Below are 24,432 nucleotides of genomic sequence, written 5' to 3'. Positions count from 1 at the left end.
AAAAAGGCCACCAAAACAACACTGTGCTCTCAAGTTTATTAGTTTATCTTCTTACAAAATTGCAATATTTGTTGAGTTTAATCGCTTCGGACATAGCACGAAACAGTTATGAAATTAGTTGATTATTATCGCGAGTCTTGTGCACACCGTGTGTTACAAACCTCAATTATATCAAACTTGTCTTTGTACAGTATTTATATTATACTATTTAAAGGAATGTTTAAAATTGTAAAACTTATATTAGATACTCAGTGTTTACATCTGCTACGGTTACAAAAGAGTTTTTAATTATTGTAAATGTGTTCGGTATTATGTTTGATGTGGTACGGATAGATGGATTCTAATTACATTTAAACTCGGAGGCGTTTATTCTGGTATGCTGAATAAAATTATTGGTTTTCATTGCTTTAAGCTGTAATTTTTAAAGAAGTAACGTAATGTGCATTGTTGTTTGAAAATAATCTCGTTTAAATGAAATACAGAGCAATATGACGGAAAATATATTTTACGGTCTGAACAAAGATAACGTCGCTGCTAATACTTTATTGCCATTTGTTAGAATTAACGTACTGGTATTTATTTTCAGAGTGAAATAGTAATTGTTGAAGAAAAGGGTTTTATTATCATCTTTTACGATTCTATGGGGAGTGATCTTATTTTGTTTTGTGGCTCATGATTAAATATACTTGCTAAAAGCAACTACAACTGGGGGTTGTATTAACCTCAATATTAATTTATAAAGCCTGATAACAGTATTTGATAAATATCATAGTTGGTTTAATTTTAAAGTATGAAGCCTACTGTAAAGTTAATTTAGCAGGGTTTGATGTAATATTACCATGGTATGAAACTATTTGTTAAAAGACAGTTAACAGTTTGTAACGGTTTGGATTAATATCGCATATAAATATTGCTTGAAATTGCTTAATACTTCATACTACTGACGTAATGACTAGTGAAATGATTTGATAGCAGCTTTGGTATAAGTATTAAAATGATTTAGATTTACTAACCTAGTTTATTGGACATTCCCATTTTAAATCGATTTTAAACCACTGGAAATATGAAATAATAATAATTTTCATTTGTACTTGATCAAAAGACAGATACATTTTATTCTTACAGAGAAGTTGGTGGTAATAAACAAATCCACTCTTTATATAGTTAATAATCATAAATATTTTATCTGCAAAGGCTACGGAAGAGGTGATGACTGTGGACAGCACCTCTGATGTTCATCTCAGGTAGGATTTTAATAAAGAATTAAAACAAAAGTGCCGTATTTACCACGTTATAGTTTCACTTTCTGGAGGTTCAGTTTAATCTACAAATTTGTTTCAAACATATAACAAGCTCACGAATCTTCTCAGAACTAGCCCAACGTGGCATATTTCGGGTTATGCCACACCAAGAAAAAGTAGACATGCTTCAAAAGTGTGGGTCTAATAATTTCTCTGATGGACTGAGTAATAAAAGCTGATATTCCTCCAGACTTATTAATAAAGTCTTCACCGAAATATAACTTCATGTCTAATGTAACAGCAAGTTTCCTGATCCATTTAGTTTGAAAAAAGTTCCTAATCTAATAAACTTTAGAAGTACTAGATAGAAGTAAGAGCAATAGAAGGTCTTTACACATAAGTTTCTTGAGTTTTACCCATATATGTAAGTAGAGTTATTATCCAACGCCACCTTCAAGAATAGCCTCGGATCGTCAGAAATATCAGAACTGCTCAATTAACTTTTTATGTAAACTCAAGCAGGTCGATAATTAATACACTAAATGAATGCAGTCAAAAAAGCCCTGAGGAACACCCAAAAACGGAAGAATATGATTAAAATGAGTGAAATAAATTATCCAAAAAGCTGGTGTCCTGTCGGATAGATAATCCTTAAACCACTAGCGGTAAATCACAACCCTTAAGAAAAATGCAAAGAAAAGTCTTTTTTAACTAAACCAAATGTTTACATTTTATTTTAATAAAAAAGTTAAAATATTTAGTGTATGATTTTTGTAACGTAATATCAAATAAACGCAATTAACTTGTTTAAAGGTTTACATCATGTGATTTATAAAATGTATCTAAAAGTTGTTGAATTAATATATTGGTATTAAATGTATAACAAAAACTATACAGTAATTTATTAATGTGTGTTTTAGAGGCTTCCGCTTTTGGGGGATAATATGTGATCTAAATGACTTTATCCCTGTTTATGTATTAGGTAACAGTACGCAACCTGAAAAGTTTCATGTCTGTATCAGTGCATAGTGTGTTAATATGTTACATGATTGTACTCAGTTTGTTTACTAATTTATTTATTTCAACAAGTAGAATATAACATACAAAAATTGTAACTGAAATAATGTATTTACTGCATATATAATAACTATGCCTAGTAATAACACGAAAATAATGGATTGCATATGTAATTTACAGTACAATATCCTTTATTGTTTCTGAGCATAAAACTTTAATTTATTTACAATCGGTAACGATTTATTTTATGAGCAGTTTTAAATAAGCATATTTTAAACTTATAACCGATATAAAAGCAAGACAAAAATGCGAAAGAAATGTTATAATGACATGAAAGCTTGCCATAAAAACACTAATTTCCGACTTAATTTATTAAGTTATTAAACAAAATTAAAATAATAATATTTTGCACGAAGGAACTTGGGATAATTCATAATTGTATGTTATTTGTCGTTTGATTGTAACAAAGGAAATACTAAACAAGTCATGAAAGGCTTAAAAACGCTGACTTTTTTAAACATTACAAACACATACGAGTATACGTATGAGTATAAAGGATATGTTAGACCAATTCAACTATCTATATCGGCTAAAAGAATACAACATTTAATTCTTTGTTGTAACCGTAGTGACCCAAATTTTTATCAAAAATAACTCATACAAATTATTTTCAATTTCATTATATGCCACAAAAAACGTACTGGGGATATAGTGGTGTTTTTGAAAAATATTCAATTAAATAATGTTTGATATTACAGCTCATTTTGTAACTTTCGGTCTCCAATCTCTAATTATTCTAAGGCAAAAAGTTCATTAAGATCTACAGTGTGTATCAAAATGTTAAAAGCAGTTTTACACATCAATTCAATGAAATTAATTAAAAAAAATTACGTAAGGCACGTTTTCTCATTTTAGAAATTTAAAAATATTTTAACATTTGAACAATTTCAAACTATATACTAGGTTAATATTCGTAAAAATAAGTTTATAAGCTGTTGCACTCCAAATTAAAAGTTTATAAGAAAAGTGTTTGAATTTAGGTTTGCCATAACCCAAACAGCTTCAAGAACATTAAAAACTTATTAATATTTTAATAATTAATTTTAATAGTATGCATCTTCAATCTCTCCACTTACATCAGTTTTATTGGTGACATAATCTTAGCGGTTTAACTAAAATTGTATCTATGGCACTTTCCTTATACATAGTTTGAGGTACGGAATGAAATATATAGGAGAAAGATAACATGACTGAAAAATGAATTTATAAGTAAAGTATGTCCTGCCATTGTAAAGTACCCAGACATAGTTCTCAAAGGTAAGAACAAATTTATGTCAGCGGTTCCCTTGGGTTTCTAAGAAGAGTAACCAAACAGTCACCTTACATTTTATAAAGAAGCAATTTGCGAGAAAACAGATACCTTGATAAGTTTAGTCTCCTCTTTTTATCCTTTACTGTTCAGTAATTTAATTTAATTTGTAGGTCACCTTGCTTCTCGTTTACCCGACTATGTTAGCTAACTTTAGAGAGTCAAATACTCTTATATGTGGACTTAGTACACGTTACTGTATAATACGCTAATAGTATTTATATTGAAATGGCCAAGGCAGATGATATAATTTATTATATATCATCAATAAACTCAATTTATTTCATAATTTAAATTACGTTGACGGTAGTACAAAAATGACTTATTCGATGAATTTCGTAACTAAATAATAATTTTTCGAAAGGTTAAATCGAACCTGATCTAGTCTACCAGTCTAGTATACATAACTCTATTCCCGTGTTGTATGTTTGTGATGATAAATAATACAAATAACTAAAGGGACTGTTTCGTCTTTAGGTACTATTTGAGTATAAAAAGGAAAAGGTTACGGCAATAAAACGTTTTATATATTTCAAAACTGCGTAATTAAAATGTTAAAATAAAACTGTTTTAATAGAAGATACCACAGCATATGTTGCTTAAAAGGCTTCACTCAACTACATAGAAAATTTCATTCTAGAGATCGCGTAGGCAGAGAAACATACTTTAAATCAGATATAAAAGTGTTTTTACAACCCCCAGGTATAAATGAGGGAAAATCTGTCGGTCTGAGTGAGTGGTAGACTTCAGTGTCAGTGATGGTCAGTGGAAACTCATAGATAGGCATGCACTTTCATAGAGTTAATTCTTATCTATGTTCTCTAGATATCATGTGGAACACAGACATACAGACGTAACAGGAATTTTGTCAGAGCCTTTAGTGATACCTAAGCATGATATATGAGTTTATACCTTTATTCAATCTCGAACTATCATTATACGTTGTAGGATTTACTGACGCTTACCATCATGCCATGGAGCCACTTACGCCATAAATAGCATGTTAATCTAATCTTGACACTATCGTTTAAACCGATAATTTTAAACTTCCTCAAAGTCCGACCCTCTCCATATCAACTGATCTCACTACCTCAGTTGCAGAGATCACCTATACATAATATCATTAGATAGTTTAGCAATATTCCTCACTTTGGCTATGTTACCCAACTAGCTCGTTTATAATCAATTTAAGTTATTTTCTCCGTATAAGTTTATTAGTCTACGACTATATTATGTCTTTGTTTGTATATTGCTTAGTATCACATTCTGTATCTACATGCACGCGTCTAAGGCTTTCGTTACATAAAGATTTTCAAAGGTTATTTCTTGAGAAGAGGATTTGGAAATTAATTTTTACAATTATACTAACAGCTAGTAGGAAAAACATGATGTAGAAAATATGACACACACACACACACACACACACACACACACACACACACACACACACACACACACACACACACACACACACGCATATATAATGGTTCAATTGTATTTTGAATTATTTATGTATTTTTAACAATGCACTTGTTACATAAGCTTTATCTTACTTCCATATTCATTGAAATGACAGGCGACTATAAACACAGAGTATCCCATTGTTGGAATTAAGGAGAGGATTAAGGAAATGTGATACAAGAACTGGCCAACAACAACCGATTATTTAAGGCTAATCCAACACAAAAGGCGTTTGTTTATATAGACAGTCGCCTAAATGTTTTTCTGTTAATGACTAGTAATGTGACAGTTTGCTAATAGTTTAAAAGTTAATGATATGTTTAAAGTTGTTGCAAGCATAAAGTTCACATATTCACAACTCATATCTTTGACATGGTGAAATAAAATAGGATAATTATTCAGCATGCTAAATTTAATTCATGATTATATGAAGAAATTATCAAACTTTAGGAATTAAATATAATCATGCTATAAAACCAACTCAGTGTTGTTAACAATTTCAGCTATCCAATTATATAACTGAGAGCGAAAGCCTGAACACGGCACTCACTCTTGTTAATTATAGAAGAGATCAAGAGCAGAGAGGAATGCTGACTGCGAGACAGCAAAAGTTAATAATGACGAAGTTACCTGCGCCGTGAAGCTCGCCTTCGCTACGCCAATTTTGACAACCGATAAACTTAGGGACGAAAGCAACCCTCTTGAAAAGTTTTATTTTCATTACTTTGCTCTTATAAACATCATAAAAAACAATTGTAAATATATTTCTCGAACCGAGCCTCTATATAAAACCAAAAACAACTTTAAATTTGAACTAACTCAAACTAATATTTTAAATTCATTGTCTATGTACACTTCGACTTCTATTTATTAACACAGTGTTGAAACAAGAATTCAATAATTTTATGTAATGTTTTCAAAAATTAATAATCATGATACTCACTGTCTAGTTATTTATATATGTATATATATATTTTGAATCGCAAAAATTCATATATTTGTATATATATATATGTAGAAAAAGGCCAACATATTAATATTAATTGACTATATTTCGCATTACGCTTCTTCAGCTCAAAACAACATAACAAAACACATAAAATTTTATAAATATATATATTTGTATAAAATTGATATCTTTAACATTTTTATCACTTTTAATGATAAATATAATTATGAATGATCGGTAAAAGGCTGTAAACATTAATTGGATGAAAAGTATTAACTATATTATTCCTATAGTTTAACTATTTAATATATATATAAGTAAAAATATATAATAATAATATATATATATATATATATATATATATATATATAAGTAGATATGAATGTGAGGGTTCTAGCTCACTTTTGGGACAGTCAGAAAATCAACGTAAAATACTGTTTAAAGGACAATAAACTAATCTGTAACTCACGAATGGAAAATTAACCGAATCTATAGCTGTTTTACTGTTCATTGTAGGCTTCTAATTTCTTAAGCTGTTTTAATGAAAAAATCCAGAAATCTTAATGAAAAATCTATAAACGGAAATAATGAAATTTGCTAACATTCGCTCAACAGAAAATAAGACGATTTTTACTGAATTTCTTTAATATCGTTCTTAATCACATCATAGGCTAAAAATTTCTCAGAAACCACAACCACATAACAAATCGCGTTTGTAACAGCATTTTGAAAATCCATATTGATAATTATATCGTTCTTTGAACTAGAAATATTTGTCAAACTCTTTGTTGTATCAATGACATAAATGGGTCTATTTGCTATAAATTCTTTGGGGTTGTAATACATTTCCATATTTTTGTAGTAAACTTTCTTAAAATCTTGATACATCTGATACATGATTCTGAAAAGACCTCCTGAAATGTTTAAGTTTTTTTTGTAATTCATCTGGATAATAAGAACCGTTCAATTTTACTCTGATATTTTTTACATCCAAACTATCAAACTTTGAAGGATTTTTTTCTTGATTATTCTGTCTACCTGTTTGAAAACCAATGATAACGAACTTGGGATTGAAGATATTTCTATAAATATTTGTAATATCGAACGAATAAGTTGTTCCGGAAATACCTTTTTGTTCAATACATTGCCAATCTAGAAAATTAAACATAATGTTTTGACTTTTTGTAATTTCATCAATCAACCTAATTTTACTCGTGGTTTTATAATCAATCATTGGAACTCTAATAAAAAAATCTGTAATTGTTATTTTTCCATCAACAGGCATAACATTTCCAGTTGCAGTCTTCAGAATCACATCATCGTCTTCTGCTCTTATAAAACTTAGATAAAAATCCTCCTTTATAGATCGGAATAGTAACATTTTCAAAAAATCCTAATCCAAAATGAGATAAATTTCCAGCTGCTTCAAAAACACCAAATTTTAAAATCTGATTCAAAGCCATTAGAAGTTTGAGAAATAACATCACTTTTTGAATACGAAATAGTTCCTTTAATTGTGCTTAATTGGCCACAGTTTTCGACTTCTTCTATCAATTTATTGTGTTTTCTTACTTCAATCTTAGAAAATAAAAACGGTATAAAATTATCGATTAATCTAACATTATCAGTTCCAAGATATGCTTGACCATCTTGTTTTGTTAAAGTTCCAGAAATATAAAACTGGAAGTTAGACGAGCAAAAGTTATCTCCAAAATCAATATTAAACTCAGTTCTTTTATTCGGTTCATTCAAATGTTGTTTACTAATTGGATAGAAATTTTTAAACTCCGCCCTTTCAATATCACTAGCATACTTTCTGTAGTCTACCATTTAATAAGAGAAAATTTAGAAATTTTAAACATCATGTATAAGAAAGATATCATTTTTTCATCGATCTAATGTACGTTTTTATAAGAAAAGATATAAATTTTAGTAAAATAATTAAAAAGATTAGAGTCATTTTTAATGATCTACTTCGTCATATTCAGGATTCTCTTCCTTAAATTTTGCGATCTCGGTCACATATTTCAATAAAATTTGCACAGGATAGTAACCGCTATCTATAATATTGTTCCAATCAACTGTATCTTTATTTTCATCCAAAAAACTTTATACTCAAGTGTTGATAGAGACAAAGAACAGACATATGATCTTTTAATTGATAATGTATATTTTCTTGAATGAACTCTGATGATAAAGTTTGATATTTAGCAATGTTATACCAATTCAATTTGTTTACGTATAATCTCATCATATCTTCGGATAATTCATATTTTTGAGAAATGTCATCCCAATGTTCTTTTTTCAAATCTCTTTCGTGTTGCATGATAAAAAGATCGAAAGCACTGTAATGTCCCGCCATCTCTATTTATTAGGAAAAAATTTCAAAATCAAGTTTTTATAAATTGACTCTTTTTTGAGTTACATTCAGCACATTTTCCCGAAATTCTTTTAACTCCATTGATATTTGCATAGTATTTTATATCATTTGTTTCAGTTTTTGCCTTACACCTCACACAATATATGAGCGCCATTTATTTAGGGAAAATTTATCGTGCATAAAACCCTACGCGAATACCTATTTCAGTAAGATCTTCCTCCATATTATTAAGTTTTTTTTTCTAATTTTTGAAATTTGACAGCATAAGAATCATTGTATTCAACAAATTTATGACCAATATTCTCAAAAGTTTTCGTAGCATCTAAACTAAACTTATCAAAAGACTCTTTAAAATTAGTAAGTTTTTCATTAATTTCACCAACATCGTCTACTGATCTTCTATTTCTGGCTTCTAACTTGTCATAGACTTCTGTTGTAAAATCTTTAACATGCTGTTTATGATTCTCGTAATTTTGTTTTAGTTCATTAAACATTTTAATAGGATCTTCTAATTGAATCATTACAACAACATCAAATGGATTAATTCCTTTACTAACACCGCTAATTCTTTTTCCTTTAAAATCTAAGGCATTTTTAACATTCGGATCATGTAAATCAACAATATCGATGTTTTCTGATAATTTTAGAGGTTTTAAAATTTTGCTCTTTAACAACAACATCATGTTTGTCAATACCAGGTCGAACACCGACAATTCTTTTTTTATTAGCCAAACTAACATAATTCTTTTCAACTTTGATCGCTTCAGTAATTTCATCAGCTTTTTCGATGTGAGACATTAAATTGGTAAATAATTTCTTTACACCATCATCAACTTCTTTTTCCAATGTTTTTATTTTATCAGCAACTTCATTTGAACTCATGAAATTTGCAAGTTTGTTATCATATTCTGCTTTAAAATCTTCAATCTCGACAGCAAACATATCTGAATGTGGAAGGTTTTGTAATAAATTTTCTAACTTGTTATCAAACTCATTTCTCAAACTATCAAAATTCAAACTATTATCCACATTTTGAATAATTTGTGTTCCAAATACGTCAAAAATATTTTTGTGAATCCATATTTATTAAGCAATAATTTGTTAACAACTTCTTTAAAATCTTTACCATTACTCAGTTCATTCAAAACAAAAACACATAAATGACCACAAATTGGGGGATCTTTATAGTCTTGAATCTGAGAATCATTGTAGTAGACGCTTGATTTTTTCAAATATTTAATCAATTCTATAGGTGGTTTGTCCTCAATTCTTCCATACGAATCAAAATAATATGCATTCTTATCATTTTTATAATAACAAATCCAATGTGTTCCACTTCCCATAATCGAGTCTAAATTCACAATTCCACATTCAAATTTCTTAACTTTTTCAGGTAATGTATCTCTCATGAAGATTCCTCTAAAATGTTTAATATTTTTGCAGATTTCTTCCAATTCCCCGAATGTTAAAGGTTTAAATTTTTTTTTTCAATGTTTGATTTCACGTAATTCAAAGTTTTTTTCATCTAATCCAGATCCTGTAACATCTTCCAACTCTTTATCTAACCAATTTAAAATGTTTCGAACAATAGGAATCACATCCTTTTTAACGATTGGAGCAGCTTTACGAACATAAGGAACAACATTTTTAACAACTGGAATATTTTCTCCAAAATCTAATAAATCTTTCAAAAGTCCACCATTTTTAAGTTCTTTCAACTGATTATAAGAAAATTCTATTCTGGTTCCTTTATTGTTTTTCTTATGTTTTTCGAGTTTATTGTATTGTCTATTTGTTAAAAATATCTTATCTTCGCCATTTTTTAGTTGATCTATTTTAAATTGAATACTAACGGGTATTTTCTTCTTAAAAGCGGATTTTATTTTTTCTTTCTGATTTTTGCTGAAATTTACATTCACCTCCATTTATATAGTTAAAATTTCAAGTTCTCTTCGATTCCCATTCCTAGTTTTCTCTTCAAAAACATTGCTCCAGCTGTTGGAAGCGCAACAAATCTTTCACCTAAACTAGCATCTTTTGATAAAAATCTATCCATTGCCTTATCTTGCAAAACTTTATCTGCGATATGTCTGGAATTTGTGTCTCTATGTTTTGCATAAAAAATATCGTGTTCCATAGCAGCTTGATCTAATTTATTTATATCAGGATCTCCTCTTTTTAGTCTTTTTTTCGAGTTTTGTGCCAGGCCCCAGATACTGATAAGTTGGTACGTGTAATTCAAAAGGTAAATTGTTGATAAAATCATTCAAAAGTCCACTACCCTCAATCATAGATGAACTTATTGCCGGCAAAACTCGTTTTAAATATTTAATTCCATCAGGTTTTTCAATCATTTCATCAAGTTTGTTCGAAATAAAATCTTTAATCGCTTTCTTTTCGTTCAAAAAATTGTTGTTTCCAGCCTTTTCTTGAGCATAAATATAATTAATAATTCCATCGAGTTTTGTCAAATCGTCGATATATCTGTATTCAATCTTATTATCACTGTATTTTCTCACACCTGATTCTTCGATTCTTTTTTCCCAAATTGGTTTAATCAAATTGAGATATTTTTTACCTTTACTTGACTTTGGTTTCTTAGTTGATGGATCATTATTTTTGTAAATTGAGTCAGATTCCCATAAAATTTCTGTATACTTTTGCAAATCTTCTTCAGAATATAAATTGTCTTTTGGGACATCATTGTCTGTTAATAATCTCCATAAACCTTGAGTTCCTTCATATGTTTTTTCATTAATAATGATATCATTATGCTCAAAATTCACGGGCAAATTTCCAATCATAAAACTTTTCTTTTTTCTGTCCCAATACAAACCAAATTTATCATCCTTTGCTCTAGGAAGAAATTTTTTACCAATTTCACCAATTATTATATCCGTTGTTCCAGGACTTATTGGTTCAACTATGGTAGAGTCTTCAATGATTCGAGGTCTAAATGGTGTTGAAGATGGTAATTTTGGCAATTCAAACTCAGATTCTGGTATCGAAATATCAGCAAAATTGTCGTACAACTGGAACCAAATTCATCAAATTTTGATTATCGCTTAAAACATTTTCAATTTTGCCCTCAACATTTTTTATTGCAGATGTTACAGGTTGATTAATTTTTTGAATAAATTCTTGTTCTTTTTCATCAATTCGAATCTGTTCTTTAAATTCTTTGATTAATTTCTTTTCTATTTGATCAAGTTTTTTTTGCTTCTTCTGAAGTTACGTTCGCCATTTATTTAGGAAAATTTTGAAACGTAAACGTGGAACGTGGAAACGTGAACACGAAACGAGAACACGAAACGTGGAACGTAAAACGTGAACACGGAACGTAAAAACGTGAACGTGGAACGTGGAAACGTGAACACGAAAACGTGAAAACGAGAACACGAAACGTGAACACGGAACGTAAAAAAAACGTGAACGTGGAAACGTGAACACGAAACGAGAACACGGAACGTAAAACGTGAACGTGAAACATGAACGTGAAACATGAACGTGAACGTGGAACGTGAACGTAAAAACATGAAAACAACTAGATTATCACACGTTTATATTGGAAAATTTATTCAAATATTTGCCATTTTTAGGCTTCAAAAGTTAGATTAATAGTTAAAAATCCATAGTCTTCTTTCCAAATTTTTATCACACAAATTCATTAAAGTGGTTAAAACTCATATCAGATCCCACATAATTGTTGTAAATCTTTCTCGAATAGTGATCGTCTTGCTTAAAAACACACAACATATTCAAATTATTTCTAATAACTTGTTTATCAACCTTTGAAAAGCATTGAGAAAGATAGATACAAGAGATATTTTTGTGACGAGACATTACGAAATATTCCTTGATAACGTCTTGATTTTCCAAAATACAATCATCAAAAACGATTAAAGAATTCGGTTTACATTCGCTTAACGGAACTATGTCCTCGGAAGCATTATAAAAATATGATATTTTCTTACTTAAGTTCTTCTCAATATTTTCAAATCTTTCTTGTAATTTTTTATAGGCGTCTTGTTCTAAAGATTTACTAAAAACATACAAATTGGAATAAGGAATCAACCTATTGTAGATAAAATTCAATAATAAAGTTGTTTTTCCACATCCACTTGAACCAACAATTAACAATCTGATTGGTTGATCTTTCTTATTTTCTTCAAACGTTTGAAGTTTTATCTGATCTTTTTGCTTTAAAAATTTCTCCATTTAAATAGAAGATTTTCATCTTGAAGCAACGCTTGCGAAAATGAAGCTGTTCAAGTTGACTTCAGAAAGCTCTAAATTAGTTTTAAACTTGGAACATCCTATACACTTAGAGGAAGAATCAAATTATTTTATTGGTTTAAGCGGTTTTTATTCTGACAATTTTTGTAATAAATATTAGTGAAAGTTCTCCTTATTGTATAGGATTTAGTGAGAAGAACATAACAAAATATTATGGTTTAAACAAAGGATATTATACTTTCGATCAAATAAAAAATTCCCTTAAAAATTATCTGAAAACATTCAAACAATCAGATAAATCTTTAAACTTTGACGAAAACAAGTTTGAAATGCAAAAAAAATTATCTCTATAATAAAATTCAAATAAAATCACCAGTAAGAATAATGTTTTCAGCAATTATTGTAGAATTGTTAGGGTTTGTTCAAGAAACTATTGAGCCAAATCAGGTATATTTAGGAAATAAAACGCCAAAATTTAGACCGTTTGATGTAATTGAAGTGCACTGCAATCTCGTTGAACCTAGTTTTGAAAATCATACCGAACATTTACACAAAGAATCTGAAATTTTGTACACATTTTTCCCAAATGTTGCTTATGGATCAAAAATCAGTGAAAAACCGAATGAAATCGATTATATTCCAATTAGACAAAATATTAAAAGAATTCAAAAAATCGTTCTGACTATTCAAGACTCTGAAGGAAATCTATTAAATAATGAGAGTAAAACAACAATATATTTAAGATTGCAAAAGGAATAAAAATGAGTTGATGATGATGACAAAATTCAATATTTTTACTTAAAAAACAAGGGGCTATTCGAATGGCCCCTTAACAATCTTCATCCTGACACTGTTTTTATCAATGAATCTGGCCTTCATTCTCAAAATAAAAATTACTAGTTAAATTTCTTTTCTATCTAAATGGAGTCAGTTGTAGACCTACTCAATAATCAACTTAGATTTAAAAGCAAACATATCTTTACAATTGTTGACGAAAATAATGAATTTTGGTTTAAGGCTAAAGATGTTGCAGAAATATTGGAATTTAAAAATACGAGACAAGCTATCATAGATCATGTTAAAGAAAAATACAAAAAAAAGCTTTGAAAACATAGATTCTGACAAGGGTATCGAATCGCGACTCTTACAAAAAATTACATCCAGACACTATTTTCATCAATGAACCAGGCATATATTCTTTAATACTGAAATCTAAAATGAAGATTGCAGAAACGTTTCAAAATTGGGTTTTAGAAGAAGTTTTACCGAGTATTAGAAAATATGGCGAGTACAAACTTGAAAACGAAAATAAGCAGTTAAAAGATAAAATAAAACAGTTACAAATTAAAGATGAAATGAAATCATTGAAAATAGAGAATCAAGAATTGCGAATGGAATTAATGAAGAGAGATATGGTATGTAAAGATTTTGATAAGAAAAAACACCATGTTTTTGTGTTAATTAAGAAGAATCACATGTGGGAATGGCCTTATTACGTTATCAGAGCTCAGAAACGAGAAATACCAAACCGATTAAAACATCTAAAAATAAATTATCCTGAATTAGAGATTTTGTTCATTGATGACGAACCAAATTCTATCAATCTGTATAACCAAATGAAAGAATCTTTGAATATTTTATACAACGGAAATCATTTTACTACAAATATGGCAGAATCTCGACTGATTTATAGAATATCTAAATTACACGATGAAAATGTTAATAAATTTTATTAAACTCTCGAATTATGATATTTTGTTTGTAAATGTTTTTGAAGATAAGGTAACCATTGAATGATTCGTCCACACTCGCAAAGAGTCGGTTTCTTTTGACTTTCTCGTTTAATTCTTCTAGCACAATCTCTACAAAAAGCCTTCTTGTTATCTTTACTATAATGCCAATCGTAAAATTTGGAAATATCCTTAATTTCTTTACAAACGCAACATTTTTTCTCTTCTAACGTTAATTTTTCTAATTTATCGTATAATTCTCTTGCATATTTTTTATGACAATCCTTACAATAATAGTATAATCCATCTTTGGTATTCTTATTTTTATGAAAAGCTTCAAAATCTTTAAATTCTTTGCACCTTGAACATTTCTTTTGAGCCTCCATTTATATAGAAAAAATCTTTGACTTTCTCAATTCATATTCATAAAACTTTCCGGTTATTTCTTCATTATTTAAATCTTTTATACTATAAGTTACAGGATCTGTGTTATTAATTTGATAAATCACAAAGATTTCTCTTGACCAATTGTTCTTATATTTGTTCGAAAATGTTTGTTTTTTACTAACAATTCTTACATGATCATTGACTTTAAATTTAGTTTTCGTGTGAATTTCTGGTGGAACATACTTAAAAACCGACTCTAATAACTCTTTTTCTGCATCTTTATCTACGTCTTTAGGCTTCATTTTGATTGTGCTATGAACAGTATCGTTATAATTGTTTACGATTTCTTGAAGAATATCGATCCATTTAAAGTTTTTATTAATCTCAAAAATTACTTTCATTCTCTCATTTTGAGTTCTGTTATATCTCTCTACAATACTTGATTTCTCTTCGTTTTCAGTATGATAAATCTTAATGTTGTATTTCCTCAAAACATCGTTAAATTCTTTATTTTTAAACTCTAAACCCTTATCTGTATGAAGTAGGTTAGGAGGTTTGTGATTGATCCTTATGGCATCTTTTACTATATCTTCGAAAGCTTTTGAAACATCCTTGCCGTTTTTTTCTTTTGATAGCTCTTGACCAAGCATATTTTTGAGAAAGTATCAATAACATTTAACATATACTTGAATCCATCATTTTGATCCGAATAGTTAGACATTATAACTAAATCTGCTGCCCATAAATCGTCAATTCCTAAAGTTATAATTTTTCTCTTTTTAAACTTTTTTCGTACTGGTGCATGAATTTCTCTAGCTTCAATCTCGATTTCTTCCTTATTCTTAGATTCTTTTCTTTACTTGTTTTTCATTTGGATTCTTTATAAATTTACTCTTATTTGTCTTACATTTTGAACATTTTGCTGCAACTCTATACAATCCGTTTTGAGTTTGAACGATTTTAGAATCTATATTTTTCGTTTTTTTTCTTGCATTTGTGGCAGTGAATCAAATCATCTTCCATTTACATGTCAAAGTTTCCAAGTTTATTTAACTCATCTAATATATCAGATTTTGCTTCATTTTTATAGCCATAAGGTACTGTATCGATCTTATTTTCTAGGACAATTCTCTTATCATCTTTAGCGTTCAGTGCTAACTTGTTTATAGTGATGGTATAACAATTCATGTTTATAGCTTTTTATTACAGTCATCTCCCTAAATTCTTCTTTATCTTCGAACAAACATCTCTTCAAGTTTTCGATATTTATTGTTTTATTTACAACGCTTCTCTTAATTCCTTTACACCTAACTGGGTTTTTATCTAGATATTTGTACGAGTACATCTTTGATCTTAAACCACAAAATTCTTCTAAAACTTCGCTATTTAACTCATCTTTGAATTTCCCTATTACCTTCTTATTTTTAGTAGTGAAACATTCATGATCTTTTGGATAATCACTTGTATCAAAGTCATCTATATTTTCTTTAATAATTTTAAAAGGATCTCGTTTCAATTCTATAAAATAACTGTCTGTATCCATGTAACACAGATTCAAATCTGGATCAAACTTCTTTAATTTGTTGTAATAAAACTCGTACATTAGCAATTTTGAGAGGTCGAGAACTGAAAATCCTATGTAAATCGGTTTGTTAAATTTAACCTTTTGTTTGTACATGTGACTCGCTATACAGTTGTCGTCAAAGATGTTAAAGCATTTGAAGTTCGTTTTCTTGGCCTGTTTCATTGAAAATTCTTCATTTCCTAGTCTAATATCACATCTGTTTCTCACATTTTCCATAGATTTTCCAAAAACTGAGTTGTTCATTAACTTGTAAAAGTCCTTCTCAAAGTCACTTGTAGCTTTGGTTCTCATGTTTGTGTTAAAATCAATGTAATCTTTCATAAAAGGCTTCTGATCGAATGCAATAACTCTATTCACATGTTTCAAAATCATACCTTGTTCCAGATAGAATTTCAAATTTCTCGAATGAACAACGTATTCAGTTTTATCCAGTAGAGTTGTGCAAAGTTTGTTTTTAAAATGTTCTGGAGCAAGAGGTAAATCCTTGTGATGTTCGTGTAAATTTGTTGGATATTCTAGATCGACTTCAAGAATATAGCCATAATCTTCGTCGCCAGTGAGTTCCAAAATTGTTTCTTTCCATTCTGCTGTTGTATACGTTTTAGGATCCATCCACTTGATTTCGTTATATGGTAAATTTTGCATAAGTCCATACCCATAAAGGTTGTTTGCATCGACGTACAACAAATAGTTTTCGGGCTTTGTCTTATCAAAATCTTTCAAATATTTGTTATTTGCTTTAACATATCGTTTAATACATTGAGAAATGCCTCCGCTAATACCTTTTTCGATCATCAAATACATATTATAATCACTAATTAACTGTAATTCTATCTTCGTTAATTTTAACATAGCGTCCCATGCAAGACTGGGAGCTGTTAGATAGTGTGCTGGATCAAGTTTATAGCAATTCAAACAAATATTCCTAAAATTTTCAAAGATATCAGCGAGCAATAGAACATCTTGAATGTTATAGAGATCAGAGTAATTTCCAAGATTTTTATCTTTTAATTTGTTCCAAACATTTAAGTAGTGTTGAAAATCTTTCTCAGATATGCTCTCATCTGTCAAAAGTGAATAGAAATCTTGAATTCTCAATTCTTCTGTGTAATCAAGTTTTTCAATACTGTCGATAAATTCATAGGGAAATATTCCTTTTCCAGATAGAATTTTAAAGATTTCTTCTTCGTCATTTGGTTGTCTATCTAGAATTGCGTTCAGACCATCTTGTATAAAATGATTTGTATGTTTGAAATCATCTTTTTTGAGGTTTTTAGCTAACTTTTCTATAGACGATGCCATAAATCTGAACGTATCTACAAAAGAAAACTTGATGAACTTTCTTGGTTTATCATCTTCAAACTCATACCCATATCCTGAATTTACTGAATAATTTATGTATTTTTCATCGGTGTTTGCGATCAAATCAACATTACCATACTGTTTTGCCAATTCTTTTATGTACAAATGAGCATCGTAATTTGACATATTGTGGCAGAAAACGGGAATATTTTGAGGAAATTTGAGATTCAAGTTACAAGATAAATGAGCAGCACCTCTAAATTTACCTGTTAAATGACAATGATCTCGTACTTTTTTTCTTGTTTGATTATCAAAACCCTCACATTCACAAATATGACAAAGACTGGAATTTTGGTACGCTAATTCTTCTTCTTCGGTCAATTTCATAGGTATTTTATTCTTAGAATTATACTTTTTTAGCTATGTATTTCGATAATTTATTAAGTTCTTCAAACAATTTTGCAGGAACATTTGGCAAATCTTCTTCATTTTTTGCTCTATAACATATAGGTTTGTACATGCGATTTGTCACATTTGACACTAAATATAGAGTAAAACCATAAGGAATGTGCTTCTGAATCTTGGTTGTAATCGATCTTTGTGGATTGTTCTTGCATGTCGGAATTTTTTCTAATATGCTTTCAAAATCCATATAAATAACGTAAGGATGAGAAAATTTCTTTTGATAATTAGTAAATGATGTTGTTTGACCTGGAAACGGCATAATTGGCTTACAAACTTCGTGTTGCTTGCAAATTTCTAAATGATCTGTTAAATCTCCAGATTTGTAGAAATGGCTTAAACATCTTCTGCATAGAAATTTTTTATTTTTACACTTAGATAACTGAGAAAATACAAGTTTGTTTAAATCTGTTATCAAAACATAATGAGATTTTTCATCTTGTTTAACATACAATAAATCGATTTCTAACTCGGCATCATAAATTTCTGAAATTTGTAACGGAACAATATTGAGTTTTTCATCAAAACTATAGACATTTACAGACATTTTCGGATAATTATACTTTGCTTTACTGCTTCGTTTTTCAAATAATTGTATATCTTTTAAGGACATTGGATACTCGAAACCTGAAAATATCTCGTCATTTACAAATTTCTCGTATTGCTTTGCTCTGTCAGCATTCTTTTCAGGTTTTTCAATAGCGCATCGGATAGAAATAAACAAAACAGAAATCATCTTTATTTTTGATATTTACACAAGCTTTCTTATCTTTGATTTTCTTTGGCAAATCGATATATGATCCTGCGTTCATTATTTCGTGTTTATTAAGGCTCAAAACTAGTTGTTTGCAGTTTTTAAATGTCCATCCAGAACCCTTATTTGGATGATTTGTCTGTTCTCGATGTGTTAATTTATTAAATTGCTTAGTAATTAAAGTCGTTTACATCAAAGATCTCGTCTGCTTTTTATAGTAAAGTACATTGGACAAGTTTGTGTTTCACCGTTCACTAAAGTTCGTTCGTATTCGCATTCTAAAGAGAGATATCCTTTACTATTTTTCACAGTTTCTTGAAATTTTTCGATTAAACTTTTAATTTCTGGGCGCAAAATAGAAAGATATTTGTAAATTGACATGAAATTGTCGTTCAAATTTGTTAAAAATGTATTGCTTAAAATAGACCATGTATTGAGGATAAAACTTCTACATCAATGATATTTTCAGGTTTCTCCATTAAGAGTTTTGTCAATTTCTTCGATCATTTCAGACTTAGTTTTATCGTTTGTTTCAATGGACAATTTCTCAGCGATTGATTGAATTTTTTCATCTTTAAATAGATTGAGATCTTTTTTTACTTTCCTTAAAATTTTTCTTTAGTTCACGCAATTTTTCTATATTGTACATCTTCTCGTGACCATCGATTTGATTCTCTTTAGCCCAAGTCCTCAAATAATTTAGTTCTTTATTATAAATTTCTTTGTTCTTCAAATGATTTTTCGACTTATAATGTCGGGTAAAATGATGTTCGAAAACATCTTTTTTGCAGTACGGGCAGGATACTTTTTCCTCTCCATTTAAATAGGGAAAATTTGAATCTGCCAAGTTTTACTTTTTAGTAAAATATCTTTTTATTAAGCTGAAAAATAGCAATAATTCAGTAGATTTCTAAGGATTTTTATCAAAATTTGATAAAAATCAGCACAATTTATGGTTGAACAGCCTTTGATTCTTCTATTTAAAGAAGAAAAATTTGTTTAAACTAACACTTTGAAAAGTACAGATTTTTACTAAAATTTGATACAAATCAGCACAATTTATGGTTAAACAGCCTTTGATTCTTCTATTTATATAGAAAATTTTTATTTAGAGATTTTTTAAATTTCAATTTTGTAGTGATTTTTCGAGAAATATCGTTCACATTATCAACTTTAAAGCTAAAAATTCGCAATAATTAGAGAAATTCAGTAGATTTTCAGGATTTTTCAAAAAAACTCTAGTATATATGCACCTTAAGAGCTGTGGTTTTGACCCTAAAAACACGTTTTTAGGGTCAAAACCCCGGTTTTTTGTGTATTTTGGAAGTATAGTGTTGATTTTTCACCTTAAAAGTGTAGAAGTATTAATTTTTTTCTATGTAAATGGCACTGTTACAAGAGTTGAATAAGGTTGGTGATTTAACATTCAAAGAATACAAGAAATTAATAGAATTAGAAGAAAATAAGAAATACAAAATTGTGAATTTGGAGAAAATGAAAGATAAATTCGGGTTTACAATAATTGCCGAGTTGGAAGATTGTAAAGTACACTTGCCAAACAGATTTTTTGACTGTTTTGGATGAAAAAAAGATTAAAGAATTGAACAAAAATGAAAAATTACACTTGGTTGTTACTGGAAAGAAGACTATTAAAGATAAAGACTGTGTTACAATTAACTTCGTGGAATAAAGATTTCGAAGATTTCTGGATTTTTTCATTAAAACAGCTTAAGAAATTAGAAGCCTACAATGAACAGTAAAACAGCTATAGATTCGGTTAATTTTTCATTCGTGAGTTACAGATTAGTTTATTGTCCTTTAAACAGTATTTTACGTTGATTTTCTGACTGTCCCAAAAGTGAGCTAGAACCCTCACATTCATATCTACTTATATATATATAAATATAATAATTATATATTATGTTATACTTTTCATCCAAATAGTGTTTACAGCCTTGTCTGCTCATTCATAATTACTTTTATCATTTGAAACAATTAAATGTTTTTACGATATGGATGATACATACTTTATTACCAATAATATTAAAATTGAAACATGGTAGAGGTAAATATATTAATGTTTAAGAAAGCTATGGAGAATATATATGTTCATAGAAGTATTGTAATATATAAATACGTATGAAGAGTATAAATTCATCAGTTTGTTTTAATAAGCATACATTCTAACAAATCACAGTACATATTTGTTATTAGTTTTAATTAAAATGTGCCAGTTTGTGGGAATAATACTGTACGTGTTTACAGTTCCTTCTTATATTATCCGGACATAATGTTCAGGATGGGTAAGGATAGAGGATTGGAGCCCTCCTTCGAGATCCCGTGGTACAGCCATCAAGAAGGGGGATAGTAATAATAATCTCAGCCCTTTCGCTTTGCATAAACAGAGACAGTCAACTATTCAAAACTGTATAGTTGTCTCTTTACCTAAATTAAGTCCAAATCGACGATCAGTGTTAATCCAGAGGCTATTGGGAGGTATAAACTAGACAGAAATGAATCTCCTTATGTATGTGATGTTCTATTTGGTATTCAGATTTTGTAGACAATAGAATAAGTTGTATTATATTAACCAGTACCATACAATAACATACTTTAAAATAATTTCTAATCTTAGTCATATTAGTCGTTTGACTATAACAAAAACTTGTCCTACAGAAGGAAATAATTTGAAGTGCAAATTTTCTTTCAACGGTTTGTGGAACTATCCATTATAATAAAAAATAATCCGACATATAAAAGCAAAATATTTCAAATAACATTCCCATTTAAATTTGTATTGTTAAGTTTCATAATTATTTGAATTGTCCTGACAAAAAGGCAGAAAAATTAATAAGGGCAGAAACTTTAGGGACACCTGGTATGAATAGTCATGATTAACAACTTATTAAGTCTAATGAGGTTTTTCTTTTTGTTATTATAAATCAAAATACGAGTAAAAATAGTGAAAAAGAAGTAGAAGTAATCGTAATTAAAATCAATTGTGAATCTAATATATATGTTAGTGTTTTAATAATTAGTTAATAAAGTGTTTATAAAAATGTTTATGAATGTAAAACTTTCATGAATAACAATAGTCTAGTCAATAATATCCACGATATAAACATACATACTAAAAATGTTTATTAACTTAAAAGAATAATGTAAAATATCATGTTTTATATATAGGTATTAAAAGCTAAATGTTATCTTACAAACAAAGTGTCACATTGATCTAATACAAAGTTTAATACAATTTGATGAAATATACTTTAATTTCATTTCCATAATATGTTCAGCGAACCGTTGACAAAGACGAATTACGAACCTTCACCGATCCAACTTCTCTGGAATTTTCACCTACGCATTTTCACAACTGTATGGTTGCTCTGGCAATCATCAACTGAGTTCCCAATGTGCGTATATTAATTTTATTATTTATTTGTAAAAAATAAAAAAAACATAAAATGTATATATAATTAAATGAAATTCATTTATCAACGTATCTGTTGGTGTTACAAAAACAAAAACAGGATTTACTTATAAAATAATAAAGTGGAATGAATGTGCCTATAGCATAAAAATCAATCTTATGACGTTTAACACTTATTTATTTAAATAGTAAAAAGCTTATTTCTGGATCGAAGATTAGCGCATTAAGTTCGAACGCTCTATTTTGATAAACGCTCTTCTTTGAATACGTACAATTTAGGGGAAGATATTTTAAAGTAACAAAGTATTTCTGGATATGTATTCTATTGAACTTTTATTGTAAAATAGTTCTTGTGTGAGTATAGTATGTTCTGAAAAAATCTTTTAACCCAATTGTAAACTTCCATTCTACAGTAGGCATTTCAGAAATGATTAAACCGTTTGTCTGATTATAATGGCGATTATATCAGTGACTATATATTCCCTTTCAACATGAAAAAAATTAAAATATTTCACCTTCTGAAAAATACCAAAATGTTTCATTATATTTTCATGAAAATCCCCATCTGCGTTGGCATGTATTTTTATGAAACAGTTAATGATGAGTTATGTAACGCTGAAAACACCGTTTCATAGAAATTGCATTAAACCTAGCACTAAACACAATAGGGCATAATAGAACATTATACGTATTATGGAAGCGTGACACTAATGCATATACAATATCGCACTTAGCGTTTAATGGGCAGGGAATTTTACTATGCAATACACACAGCCTCAATACGTCTGATGTTTACATCATCAGACCTTGGGGTAATGTGCTGTACCCTTTAGTACTTCTGGTGCCTCGTGACTAATAATAGGGCAATGTTGTGCACATTTTGTACTGATAAATATCACACTGAATAGATATTTGCTACGAATTACAAAAATCCATTACATTTGTTTTACATTTATTTATAGCTGGCTAAGAGAACCTATTTCTTATAATACCTGATTGAAAGTATTTTGTCTCCATCTTGTCTGAGTACGAGCTCTTTGACTTTTCAATAAAAAATTATGCAAATTCCGTTATTGAGAATTGTTATCTTGGTTCAATTTTTAAAAATTTAAAATTCAAAATATATATAATATTTATATTTGAGTTTTTTTTTCTTGCTAGAAACTTTGGAAAAAGGACGTCCCTATCTCAAGACACAAGTGGGCGATAGAGGCAATACCATTGCCATTCATCTTCACGATACATTTTACCTTCTAGTTCATAGTATTTACTATAATTACAGCATAATACATTTACGGTATTGGAAGTTTAGTTCTCATTCTTTAAATCAACCGAAGTTTTGTTATTCTGAGGGATATTAAAACTGGTATATTGTTGATAAGACTTACACAGTACGAAGTTAACTCTCTTCATCCAGTTCTTACATATATTGAATTCTAATTAAAAATGTTTAATAAACGAAGAACAATCAGAATTTATAGTTGGTCGAAAAGGAATAACAGGTCTTTGGATTTTTGTAAGGTTTGCGTGGATATAATGAGTAGAATTTTTTCTCACAAATGCTTCGATCGGTTTGAGGTTTATATAGTATATTATGTTTTTCAGAGTTCAAGTTTTTTTTAGTCTTCCCTTAATACATCATGTATTCAGTAAAAGAGTAAAGTTTCTTTTGTTGGAGGGTCAGATTTTGACTGTTTCATATAATTTATAAGAATTGGTACAGCCCTGAGTTTTCTTTTGTATGATTGGATATCGTGGAAAGAAATTTATTTAGTACGAGTCTGGTTTCATAGAGAAAGTTTTGTCTCAGATCACTGGAAACAGGAGAATTTAAGTTTTTTCTTAAACAAATGCCAACTTTAATTTAACATAGACAGACATATAAACTAGAGTAATAACAAAACTATCGTTTTCTTTTACATATTAAGAATATTATAATATTACAATAAAAGTTCATCCTCTTAATATACTAATTCTGTCTGTATATTAAAGACTTATAATCCCTACTTCCCTTGAGGGGTAAGGGAGTCTTGTAAATTCAACACTTATCTAAAACTGCCGTGGTTCCTATCGAATTATAGGAAAGTTGGTCGCATATTTAAATCAGAAGAAATTTACATAACGTAGAT

The sequence above is a fragment of the Homalodisca vitripennis genome, chromosome 2 (genome assembly GCF_021130785.1).
Source record: "Homalodisca vitripennis isolate AUS2020 chromosome 2, UT_GWSS_2.1, whole genome shotgun sequence".
NCBI lineage: Eukaryota > Metazoa > Arthropoda > Insecta > Hemiptera > Cicadellidae > Homalodisca > Homalodisca vitripennis.
The sequence above is the reverse complement of the archived record's forward strand: the minus strand, read 5'-3'. Positions refer to the sequence as shown.